This window comes from Dipodomys spectabilis, unplaced genomic scaffold, assembly GCF_019054845.1.
Source record: "Dipodomys spectabilis isolate Male_0828 unplaced genomic scaffold, ASM1905484v1 ptg000081l, whole genome shotgun sequence".
Taxonomy (NCBI): domain Eukaryota; kingdom Metazoa; phylum Chordata; class Mammalia; order Rodentia; family Heteromyidae; genus Dipodomys; species Dipodomys spectabilis.
Genome location: NW_024870758.1, coordinates 24,902,592 through 24,914,477, shown reverse-complemented (window position 1 = coordinate 24,914,477; position 11,886 = coordinate 24,902,592).

Here is an 11,886-nt window from a genome sequence, read left to right as displayed (position 1 = left end):
TATGGTTAGGATGTCTCTTCACTCAAATTGACCTATAGATGCAATGTCATTCCAATCAAAACTCAAAGGTTTCTTGTGTAGAAATTGCCAAGAGTACAAATATACAAAGTAATTTCGAAAGAGAAGAATTGCTTATTGTATATCTAACTTCAAGACATTATAACGCTAAATTTTTAAAGGATTATTGTAATACCTGTAATCAGGACAATGTGGTATTGGTATAAGAAGCAGCAGAAATAAGTGAGATAGAATAGAGATTGCAGAAATAGACCCACACATACATTCTAAACTGATTTTTAAGATGGTGCCAAGGAAACTTATTGTGACACGAGAATCTTTTCATCTAGCATTGTTAGATGAACTGGATGTTCAGATAAAGAAAATTCAATCTTGATGCTTATACCAAGATACATACACTATTCATATATATGTACACATATATTTGTACTGAATATACTATGTACACATATTCTATTTATAGATATATGATGTTTACATGTATGTGTGTATGGCAGAAAATACATACAGAAAACTAGGTCTACACCCACAAGAGAAAAGTTTTACAACCTTGGAGGAAAAAAGTCACAAAATATAGAAGGAAAGTTTGATACATATTAATTCATCAAAATTAACATTTGTTCTTCACAAGATGTCATGGTGAAATGATAAGATAAGTCAGATACTGGAAGAAGATATTTGAAAAACATTTATTTGGCAAAGGTCTGTATCTTGTATGTAAAACCATATAAAGAAATTGTACAGCTCAATGATTTTTGTGAAAAGGAATCTAATTTAAAAAAAAAAAAAGACCAGGTTTGAATAGTTGTGTTACAAAAGCAGATATATAAATGGCCACTAAGCTCAGGAATAGAAGTCCACATTACTAGTTCCCAATGTTGAAAGTTAGAACCACCGTGAAATAGCACAACACACCCAAATCAAAATGTCTAAAACTTAAAAGACAGAAAAGTTTTAAAAAATGAAAGGCTGAAAAGAACAAGCAGGGACATACAGTTCTCACACTTTTCTGCGAAGCCTGCAAAAGGTGATAGCCACATTGCAGGCACTTTAACACTTTGTTACAGACTTAAGGATATGCTGCTATAAAGCCCAGAAATTCCATTTCTAAATATTTGGTCAAGAGGAATGAAAATATTGGAATACTAATATGCATAAATGCTTGTAGCATCTGGCTACATCTACTATAAGTAGAAAGAGGTTGTCCTGAGGTTAGAAAATATATGATCCAGAAGCAGCAGCAAATAACCTAGTTTTTCTGGCCAGAGGCCAAACAATAGTCAAACAGTCAAGGGCTGAGTAAAAAGAAAAATTGGAAGATTATGTGGATCGAGGTCTAAGATAGAGGCATGTGGGCAGACATATGAGAGTAGGCATAAAGTGTGAAGCTCTGCATATCACTTAGCAGCTCCCACTAGAGGCTATCCATCATAGAGAAGACACTAACAAACCAAGAAGACAAACTGACTTGGGCAGCTAACATGAGCAAGCTCACCTACTAACTACATGTACATTTTCCATCCTGAAAGGACCAGCAGTCTGTTTTCTCAATATAGACACATTTGCCAAATGTTAGCTTGTTTCTATTACTTGTAGGACATTAGAAAGTCCCAGGATCTGAGTCTTTGGCCCCCCAGCATAACCCCTCCCTGCTCACCACACTCATACACACTTGGGGCCCTGCATCTTTTAGGGCTATGGGAGCCTCTGTTTACACTATGGGAGCCTCACATTACACAATGCATACCCATGAACATCAGGCTTACTGGAGGATTTGCTACTACAACACTACCAAGGACACTAGTTCTTAGATTGTATCCACTAACTGGACAAATCTTCCCATAAATTAAATTTGGGTTATTTCTTTTTTCCGGCTTTTTTCTTTGTGGTGCTGAGGAATCGAACCCAGGGCCTCAGGCATGCAAGGCAAGCGCTCTACCACTGAGCCACCTTCCCAGCCCTAATTTGGGTTATTTCTTTTTCTATTAACTGGTTGTAATGTATGCTCATCAGCAGCTAGCATGTTTCTCCATGGTGTTCTGAGATTTCTGCTTACCTTTTTGGCTATGCTTTCTAATCCTGCTCATGTTCAACTCCAGTGCATCATTGCCACTTCTTATTAGATGGCTACTGGCTAGCATGACCTTATGATTTGCTAATACTGCTAGAACCTACATCTCCAGGGATCCATTGCACCTGGAGAAAGATGACATGTTAACTTACCTCTCATTTCTCATAAAGCAGTTTTGGTTTTGCTATGCAATATCCAATTTCTGTACTTAAAGAATTCCTAGAACACTATTCACAAAAGTTGAAAATGTCAAAGTTGCCAGGCATCTATTGAGATAAACATGTGGTTCTTATCCTTACTCTTGTTGATGTGATGAATTATATTAATTGATTTGTGTATATTGAACCAATTTTGCATCCCTGAAATGAATCCTGTTTGATCATAGTGTATGATTTTTTGATGAGTTGTTGAAGTCGATTGGACAAAATTTTGTTGAGAAGTTTTGCATCGATGTTCATCAAAGAAATGGGCCTATAGTTGTCTTTCTTTGATGAGTACCTGCCTGGTTTGGGGATTAGGGTTATGATGGCTTCAAAGAAAGGGTTTGGTAGTAAACTTTCTCTTTCATTTCATTGAAGAGTTGGAGGAGTATTGATGTGAGTTCTGCTTTGAAGGCCTTGTAGAATTCAGCTGTAAATCCATCTGGTCCTGGGCTTTTCCTAGATGGGAGGTCTCTTGTTGCTGTTTCTATTTTGATGTTTGATATGGGTCTGTTAAGTTGGTTTAATTCATCATAGTTTAGTTTCAGCATGTCAATATTTGCTAAGAAATCATCCATTTCTTCCAGATTCTCAAACTTATTAGCATAAAGGTTTGAGAAGTATTCCCTTATAATGTTCTGAATCTTGATTGTTTCTGTGGTGATGTTTCCATTCTCATCTCTGAGATTGTCTATTTGGGTGTGTTCTATTCTTTTTCTGATAAGATTTGCTAAGGGTCTGTCCATACTAAAACTACCAGCACAACTATGTTTCTTGCAGCATTATTTACCATGGCTAAGATATGGAACCAACCCAGATGCCCCTCAGTAGATGAATGGATCAAGAAAATGTGATATGTATAATGGAATTCTATGCCTCCAACAGAAAGAATGAGATCGCTCCATTTGTTAGGAAATGGAAAGATTTGGAAAAAATTATATTAAGTGAAGTAAGCCAGGCCCAAAGAAACATAGGTCCTATGGTTTGCCTTATTTGCAATAACTAGTATATGTCTGGGACAAGCAGAAAAGGTCAAAAGTTATGTACATATGGCCAGATAAGATGATGTTAAGCGAAATGAGCCCCAAGATAGGGATACAAGTGGTTTTTTTCTTGCTATTGTTTCTAACGTATTTATAATGTACCATGTGATATTTTTTGTTTTTTGTATGTTCCTCCCCAACGGTATAACCCCTGTTTTCACTGTATTTGATGTCAGTGCCCTGCATCTTGTATATACACTCTCTAGCTTGGGGAGGGAAAGGGACAAAACAAAATGCTTAAATAGAGATACACGTTGACCCATTGTAACAATGAGAGGTACAAGACACTATGTTGAAAAACAAACTTTACAATTTAGGCTGGGGGGCAGGGGGAGTGTAGTGGAGGCGGGTGGGAAGGGAGGGTAGGGGAAAAACAAAGGAGGAGATAACAATGCTTATTGGGAAATGTACTCATTACCTTGCTCATGTAACTGTAACCCCTCTGTACAGTATTTTTACAATAAAGAACGTATTTATTTTTTAAAGTTGCCAGGCACTGGTGGCTTATGCCTATAATACTAGCTGCTCAGGAGGTTGAGATCCGAAGATCACAGTTCAAAGCCAGCGTGGGCAAGAAAGTCCATGAGATTCTGTTCTCCAATTAACAATCAGAAAACCGAAAGTGTTGCTGTGGCTCAAGTGGTAGAGCACTCACCTTGAGCTGAAGAGATCAGGGATAGCACCCAAGCCCAGATTTCAAGCCCCATAACAAAAAGAAAGAAAGAAAAGAAAGAAAGAAAAAGAAAGAAAGAAAGAAAGAAAGAAAGAAAGAAAGAAAGAAAGAAAGAAAGAAAGAAAGAAAGAAAGAAAGAAAGAAAGAAAGAAAGAAAAGGAAAGAAATATATTAAGTGAACTAAGCCAGGCCCAAAGAAATATAGGTCCGATGGTTTCCCTTATTTGCAATAACTAGTATATGACTGAGACAAGCAGAAAAGGTCAGATATGTTGATGTTAGGTGAAATGAACCCCAAGATAAGGATTCAAATGGTTTTTCTTTCTTGCTATTGTTTCTAAGATATTTATAAGATGATTTCTTTGTTGCTTTGTATGTCCCTCCCCCACAATGTAACTCCTGCTTTCACTGTATTTGCTGTTGGTATAATTTGTGGAGGGGAAGGGAAAAAAACCAATCATTTAAATAGAGATACAGGTGGCCCCATGGCAACAATGAGATGTACAAGTAGTTATGTTGAAAAACGAACTTTACAACTTTGGAGGGGGCAGGGGGGGACAGGGAGATGGGAAGGGATGGGAAGGGGAAACAAAGGAGGAGGCAACAATGCTTGATAAGAAATGCACTCATTATCTTGCCCATGTAATTGTAACTCCTCTATACGGTATTTTCACAATAAAAAAAAAGAAAGAAAAGAAAAGAAAATGTGCAAGTTACATATGGTTAAAAATGTGGGCTCATGTGTTTAAATGGTACTAGTTTTCAGAACTCAGAAAATATAAAGATAATCATCTTCATATGTGAACTATAAACTTATGATTTTTATTAATTTTCTTTTTAACATTGAAAACAAAACTTAAGTTTAAAGATGGCTCAAGACTTGTCAAACACCCATGGATTATGCCTATAATCCTACTGAGAAGGCTGAGACCTGGAGGATTGTGGCTCAAAGCCAGCCTGAAAGAAAAGACTCCACCTCCAATTAACTAGCAAACTACTGGACCAGAGTTATAGCTCAAGTAGTAGTGTGCTAGACATGAGCAAGAAAGCTAATGAGAGAGCCAGGCTCTGAGGTCAAGTCCCTATGTTCAAGCCCTGGTATGGATTCCACCCCCCCCCCCCCAACCCTCACATACACACAAAGGCTGAAGATTTCAGGGGGGTTGATATGCTTAATGGTGTGTACCTTTCTTTTATCTAGTGCATTAAAAATCTTAAGATTAATATTAGCAGTTTTATGTTTCATTAAAACAAGGGCAAAAAATCAAAATGAATAGTCAATCTATTACTAATCCATTCAACTAATTGACAAAGATATCAATACTTGCATCACTGAATTCTTGACTAGTTTCTAAGATTATTACAGAAAAGCTTCACATTTATTTTTCAGCTAATGTTCAAACATCTAAATTCAGTTGTCTAGAATGGGTTTTAGGCATGTAAAAGGTTGTATAAAAGTCAAACACAAAGATCTAATACTGCCTGCATTAAATTTAATTTAAGGTTTTAAATTGAATTACAGCTCTAATAAAAATGATATTTGATCAGCTATGAAGCCTACCTGAAAGCCATTCTAGTGGGAAGTGGTTGCTATGGTTTGGGTAAGTGTCCTACAGAGGCCTATATGTTAGGTTGGTTGCCGACCTGGGAGGTGTTACAGTCTTTAGGAAGCTGGGTCAGGTAGAAGGAAAGTCAGGCTATTAGGGGAGTGTCTTGAAGAAATGTTAGGACCCTGGCTCCTTTCCCTCTCTTTTCTTTCTGGTTGCCATTAGATCAGCAGGCCTCCTACAACCTACACTGCTGCCACAATGCTCCTCCCTGCACAGGCCCCAAAACAAAGGAGCCAACAGATCATATACTGAAAAAAAAAACATTGGCCTAAATAAATCTTTCCTCCTTACATGATGATCTTCTCAAGTAATGGGAAGTGACTAACACTGTGGCTATGACTAATTTCTTACATGTGGGTACCATGTGTTGTAAATGCTGGCACACCCAATCCGGATCTCTCATGCCCAATCACTTAGTAAGAATTTCTATGACTTCCAACACATTCTACTACCAGTTCAGTTGCATCACTTTGCTTAAGGGACTGAAGTAATGAGGTAATGACTACCCCTCTTCAATCCTACTTCTGGCAGCTCCTCAAAATTATGAAGGGGAGTTGGAGCATAAATATTCCAGCTTCCTTGGAATAACACTAGAAGATGTTTTTATGCCATTTTCCGTGAGCCCTTTTCTGTGGGATTACACTGCAGCTGCCCACAGCATGTGCCACCGAACACTTGATAATATACTCTGCTCAGGCTGCCCTTCTTTTCCTGTCTGTCTCTTCATTCCCCCATCCATGCCTCCACTTTTTACATAAACTGTGTGCATTGAAATCCTCTCTCTGGGATACTTCATACCATTTTACCCAACCAATCAATGCAGTCACACTAATTGGAATGGCCATCAGTAACCTCTGAAGTGACCTATCCTGAGGCCTATAAGGACATTAAATGATGAACAGACTGAGGACCTCAAGAAATCCTCCCTGGGAAGCTCACTGTGGAATACTGAAATCATGGCAGCAGTTTCAGAGTCACTAGTAAGGACTAGGTAGCAGGAAGAAGAGGTGGCCCAAAAAAGCTCCTTTTCCACAGTTGTACAAATCAAGTTTCATTTTAACATGGGCCAGGGGTTCATGTTATAATAAATTAATCTATACTTTAAAACAACACCTTCTGCCTTAATCTCATTACTCAACAGCCTACATGTTTGCTTTCGTAAGACAACAATCTCAAATATTTCAAATATGGAAGTATCACTGTGTGTCTGTTTTTTTTCTATATCTGACATCCTAAAGATTTAATAAACTACATTGATTATGGAACTTGGTCAATTACTCCAAAAGATCCTTTGCCAAATACTCCAAAATTCTACTATCTCTCAAAACTTTAAAATTGTAGCTTTCCCCTTCCCTTTGCATTTTGCTTCTTTGTACACATCTGTGACTGTCAGTAGAAAAATGTTGTCCTTCTGGGCTGGGAAGGTGGCTCAGTGGTAGAGTGCTTGCCTTGCATGCATGAGGCCCTGGGTTTGATTCCTCAGCACCACATAAGCAGTAAAAAGTCAGAAGTGGTTTTGTGGTAGTGGTAGAGCGCTAGCCTTGAACTGAAGAACTGATGGACAGTGCCCAGGCCCAGAGTTCAGGCCCCATGACCAACAAAAAGAAAAGAAAAGAAAAACAAAAAGAAAAGAAAAATGTTGTCCTTCAAAGTATCAGCCTATTAGTGGAATGTCAGTGGCTCACACCTATAATCCTAGCTACTCAGGAGACTGAGATCTGAAGATTGAGGTTCAAAGCCAGCTCAGGCAGGAAAGTTCATGAGACTCATATCTTCAATTAATGACGAAAAGAACTATCCTTGTATTGTATATACGATTATTTGAATTAGGGAAGGGAAGGGGAACAATAGAATGGTGAGACAAAGACAAGGCAGGCACCAATGCAACAGTGATATACACAAGACAGTATGTGAGAAACAGTCTGTACAACTTGGTGGAGGGAGAGTAGGAGAAAATTGAGGGAAGGGGTAATACAGTTGACAAGAAATGTACTCATTAACTTACTTATGTAACTGTAACCCCTCTGTTCATCACCTTGAAAATAAAAACAAAGAACTAGAAGTAGAGATGTGGCTTGAGTGGGTGGAATCCTAGCCTTGAGCAAAAGCTAACACAAAGAAAGAAAATTTAGCTTCTTGAAAGAGGAAGCATGATGATCATCTTATTTTAAGTCATAATCCTAGCTAGAAGAAACACATCTAAAACTTGGGGCTGAAAAGAGATGTAAGGAGCTTTGTTTACTTATCTGACTTTTTTATTTTTAATTAGATTTTTATTAGCTAAGTCGTTGTACAAAGGAGTTACAAATTAACATGTCAGTTTATGAGTACAATGCATTTGTGATCAATATTACCACTCTTATTTTCCCTCCTCTCTCCCTACCCCAGCCATCTCCTCAATTTTCCTAATTTTATAAAATAGACAATGACTATTATGACACTATTTAAAGGGAAATGCACATCTCTTTTGCAAACTTTTTGAGCCTAATACAGATAACAACAATGTGAGAATCACTAGGAATGCGTGTAGCCATTTTCTTCTTCTGCACCTACTCAGTAACTCAGGCAGCAAGTGGGCAGATATCTCATTCCTGGAAGAAGTAAAAAGAGAGATTTAGAGGTTTTTAGTTAGCTTCAACAAGGTCTCATGAGCTATTGGGAACAGCAGGACCCCTGCTTCTTGGCCTGGGAGTCTGTGTCCTTCACAACTTCTAGGCTGAGTTTTCTGCTATCTGTGATTTCAACACTGAGTCTCCACCATAATGGCTGAGGACACTGATGCACAATATAGACATTCATCTGCCAGCACTTAAGGTGTTTCTAATTGGCCCAGAAGATGTCAAGGGTTACCGAAGAAGAAATAATCTCTGAATTTCAAATCAAGTTTGACAGAGGATGAATTTTGTTTTTGAAAACTAGAAAAGAAACTCCCCAAATCAGTCTTTCTCTTCATGTATTTCATCAACTACTTCCCTTTAAAACACTAGGAAAATAAGAATCCATATAATCTTTCCTTTTGGAAATGAAACAAAATTGTGCAAATGTATATCCATGTCTAATTCCCAACAACTTTGAGTGTCATTTTGTCCTCTAGGATTGTTTATGTAATGATAAGCCTAATAGTTAGCAAGTATTCTTTTTAAAGTTACACTAAAGAAATAAGCATCCCATGCTGGGGGCTGGTAGCTCAGGCCTGTAAGCCCAGCTATTCACAAGGCTGAGATCTGAAGATCTTGTTTCAAAGCCAACCCAGGTAGGAAAGTCCATGAGACTATTATCTCCAATAAAAACCACCAGAAAACCAGAAGTGGCATGTGGCTCAAGTGGCGGAGTGCTAGTCTTGAGCTGAAGAGCTGAGGGACAGTGCCCATGCCCAGAGTTCAAGCCCCACGACCAACAAAAACCCAAAAGAAAGAAAGAAAGAGAGAAAGAGAGAAAGAGAGAAAGAGAGAAAGAAAGAAAGAAAGAAAGAAAAAGAAAGAAAGAAAGAAAGAAAGGAAGGAAGGAAGATAGAAAGAAAGAAAGGAAGGAAAGAAGGAAAGAAGAAAGAAAGAAAAGAAAGAAAGAAAGAAAATTAGGAAGGAAAGAAATTTGTATCCCAATTAATTATGAATTTTTCACTTAGAGTTTGTGTTCTGTTTTGAACATAAACTTTGAGATTTTGCTTGACTTCTTTCAAATATCTGTATTTTTTGTTATATTCATTAAGCCACAGAGAAAACCAGTGAGTACTATACGAGCTTCCTTTCAAGGAGAAAGTTCATATGTATATTTGCTTTACTTGAGCAGACTACGCTGGGTTGACAGACATGAAATCTAAAGAAGCGCAAGGCTTCTCTACTCTTAGCTTTTCCTACTTAACTCTGGACAGAAGTTTCTGGCTGCACGATCCCATGACCTTTGTTTCTAGCTAACAGTGGAACGGGAGCTCAGGAATCCCATAATTATACCCTGTGGACGACTCCAGCCCAGCTTCCCAGGAAGCCGTTGGAGAAGCACTTCAATGATTACCCTAGCTCCAGGGCAGCTAACACCAGTCAACCCTTTGACACTCACAGAATCTTCTTTGTGGTCCTTATAGAGTTTCATGGGCAGGTATGACCCTCTGAAGTCTCCAGTCTGAAGTGTCCATTGTGTATACCAAGATGCCAGCCTTTAAGCTGCATTCCAAAATCCTAAAGTACTCACCTTGGTAAGGACCAAACTTCTTTTCCCCCTAGTTTCATTGGTATGTCTTTCCAGGCAGTTTTGTGACATCTTCACAAGGTAAAGATTGCTTTCCCTCCCTCATTAAGGTCACCTTGAAAGCCCCTGTGGAAATTTTTGAATGTGTTTTGGGTTTGGGCTGTCAAAGTATATTCTCCGGTTCACAAATCATTTCTTTCTCCCTCTCCTGCACAATTCCTAAAGCTCAGAACACAGTGCATTTTACGCTGAGCACTCCTGAATTAACATTGATTTTCAGTACAGGCTTAGTATCCTGATAACCAAGAACAAATTCATTTTGTGAGGTTATCTGCAACCTCTGACAACCTTTTCTGGGAAAAGGTTGAGGATAGCATATTTATATGTGAATCCAATTCATGAAATTCTGAACTACTTGCCGTGTGTATATTTGCTTTACTTGAACAGAAAATACTGGGTTGACAGAATTGAAATCTAAAGAACATGCCCAGAGTAACTTAACCAGTGATTCATATTCAATAAGCAGACATGGAAAAGGTAAGATCAATAGATGAATGAGCAAATAATCACATACTTAAGAGGTCATTTAATTCTACTGACTTTTAAGTCTATAATGTATTATAACAAGCATTAATACAATAACATGCTGATATACATAATATCGATAGTGGGCACTAGTCATTTCTGTCTGTTCAGTCTCTATTTCCTTCCTATTTGTCATATTTTTCCATAGAAAATATGAAATAATAGGAAGGAAAGCTATTATCTTATTTCAGAAGTCATTGATCCAGATCCCTTCTGCCTTCCACTGACTGGCCAACCTGCACTTTGGATATTGAGTCAAGAATAAAATTATCTGGAGAAGGTTCAAGGTGCTATGTCAGAAGCAGAGCAAGGGTGCTGGATCATCCTTACACCTTCACTTTCATCATGGCTTCTGTGGCCAAACTCTTGTACCCTGCTTTGGCACCTGCACAATCATAAGCCTTATCTTTAAGCTTCTCACTAATTCTCTGTACCCTGATATCTTTCTAATATTCACCCTCTTTTAAAGAAAGACTTAGCCATTTTCTGTTTCTTATGCAAAATAACCTAGATATTATAACACTAAGTCAGTCAGGATCCCAGAAGCTGACAGAATTCTATGTTGATAATTCCCCTGAAGTGATGTTGGTGAAGAAACAATTTAGAGGTGTGAACAAAGTTGAGCTAACAGGACCAACGTAGGTGTGGAGGGTCTCCATATTAACACCACTAACATCTCTAGGCCTGATGTAAACAAACAGGAAGTGATGTTTCTGGATCTCAAGAGAGCTGAAGCTAAGCAGGAAAGGGCTACTGGTGGAGGAAAGGAACACTTGGACATTGTTCTGTTCAATCTTTGTCTGTGTGTCCCATGAGTTGAACTTGATCAGAAGTATGGTGGAGCTGTACCTGTATTCCTAGCTACTCAAATCTGTAAGCCTAGCTATTCAGAGGGCTGAGACCTTGAGGACCAGAGTTCAAAGCCAGACAAGCAGAAAGGTCTGTGAATTTCCAATTAACTAGGAAAATGTTGTACTGAAGACATGGCTTAAGTGGTAGAGAATCAGCTGTGAGCATAAAAGTTAAGTGAAGATGAGGCTCTGAGTTCAAACCTTCTAGCCAGCAGCAAAAGAAGACAAAAATATGATGGAGGAAAGGGAAGACAAGAAGGGACAGCTACACTTCAGTGGATTGAAAGATGCCTAGAAAATTAGTAAAGCACCACCTTGCTTGTGTCTGTGAGTGTACAAAATAAGGCTAAAAGGCTTACCCTGAATATGGGCAGCCAGGCCAAACAGGCTTGTGGCCCAGAGGGAAGAAATACTACCAGTGCATGAGAGCTCTGTCCACTGGGAGCTGGTTGCCTCTCTTGTTGGTGCTATAACCCATGGACATCAGACTCCAGCTTCTTCTGCCTCTCAATGTGAATACACACCAGTGACTCTTCAAAGAGCTTCCTCAGTCTCAGACTCAGGGTGTATCATTAGTCCCCTTATTCTGAGGCTTCTTGGGCTGAGGAGCTGCTTATTTATCAGGCTCTCTTCTTGCAAACAGCTATTGT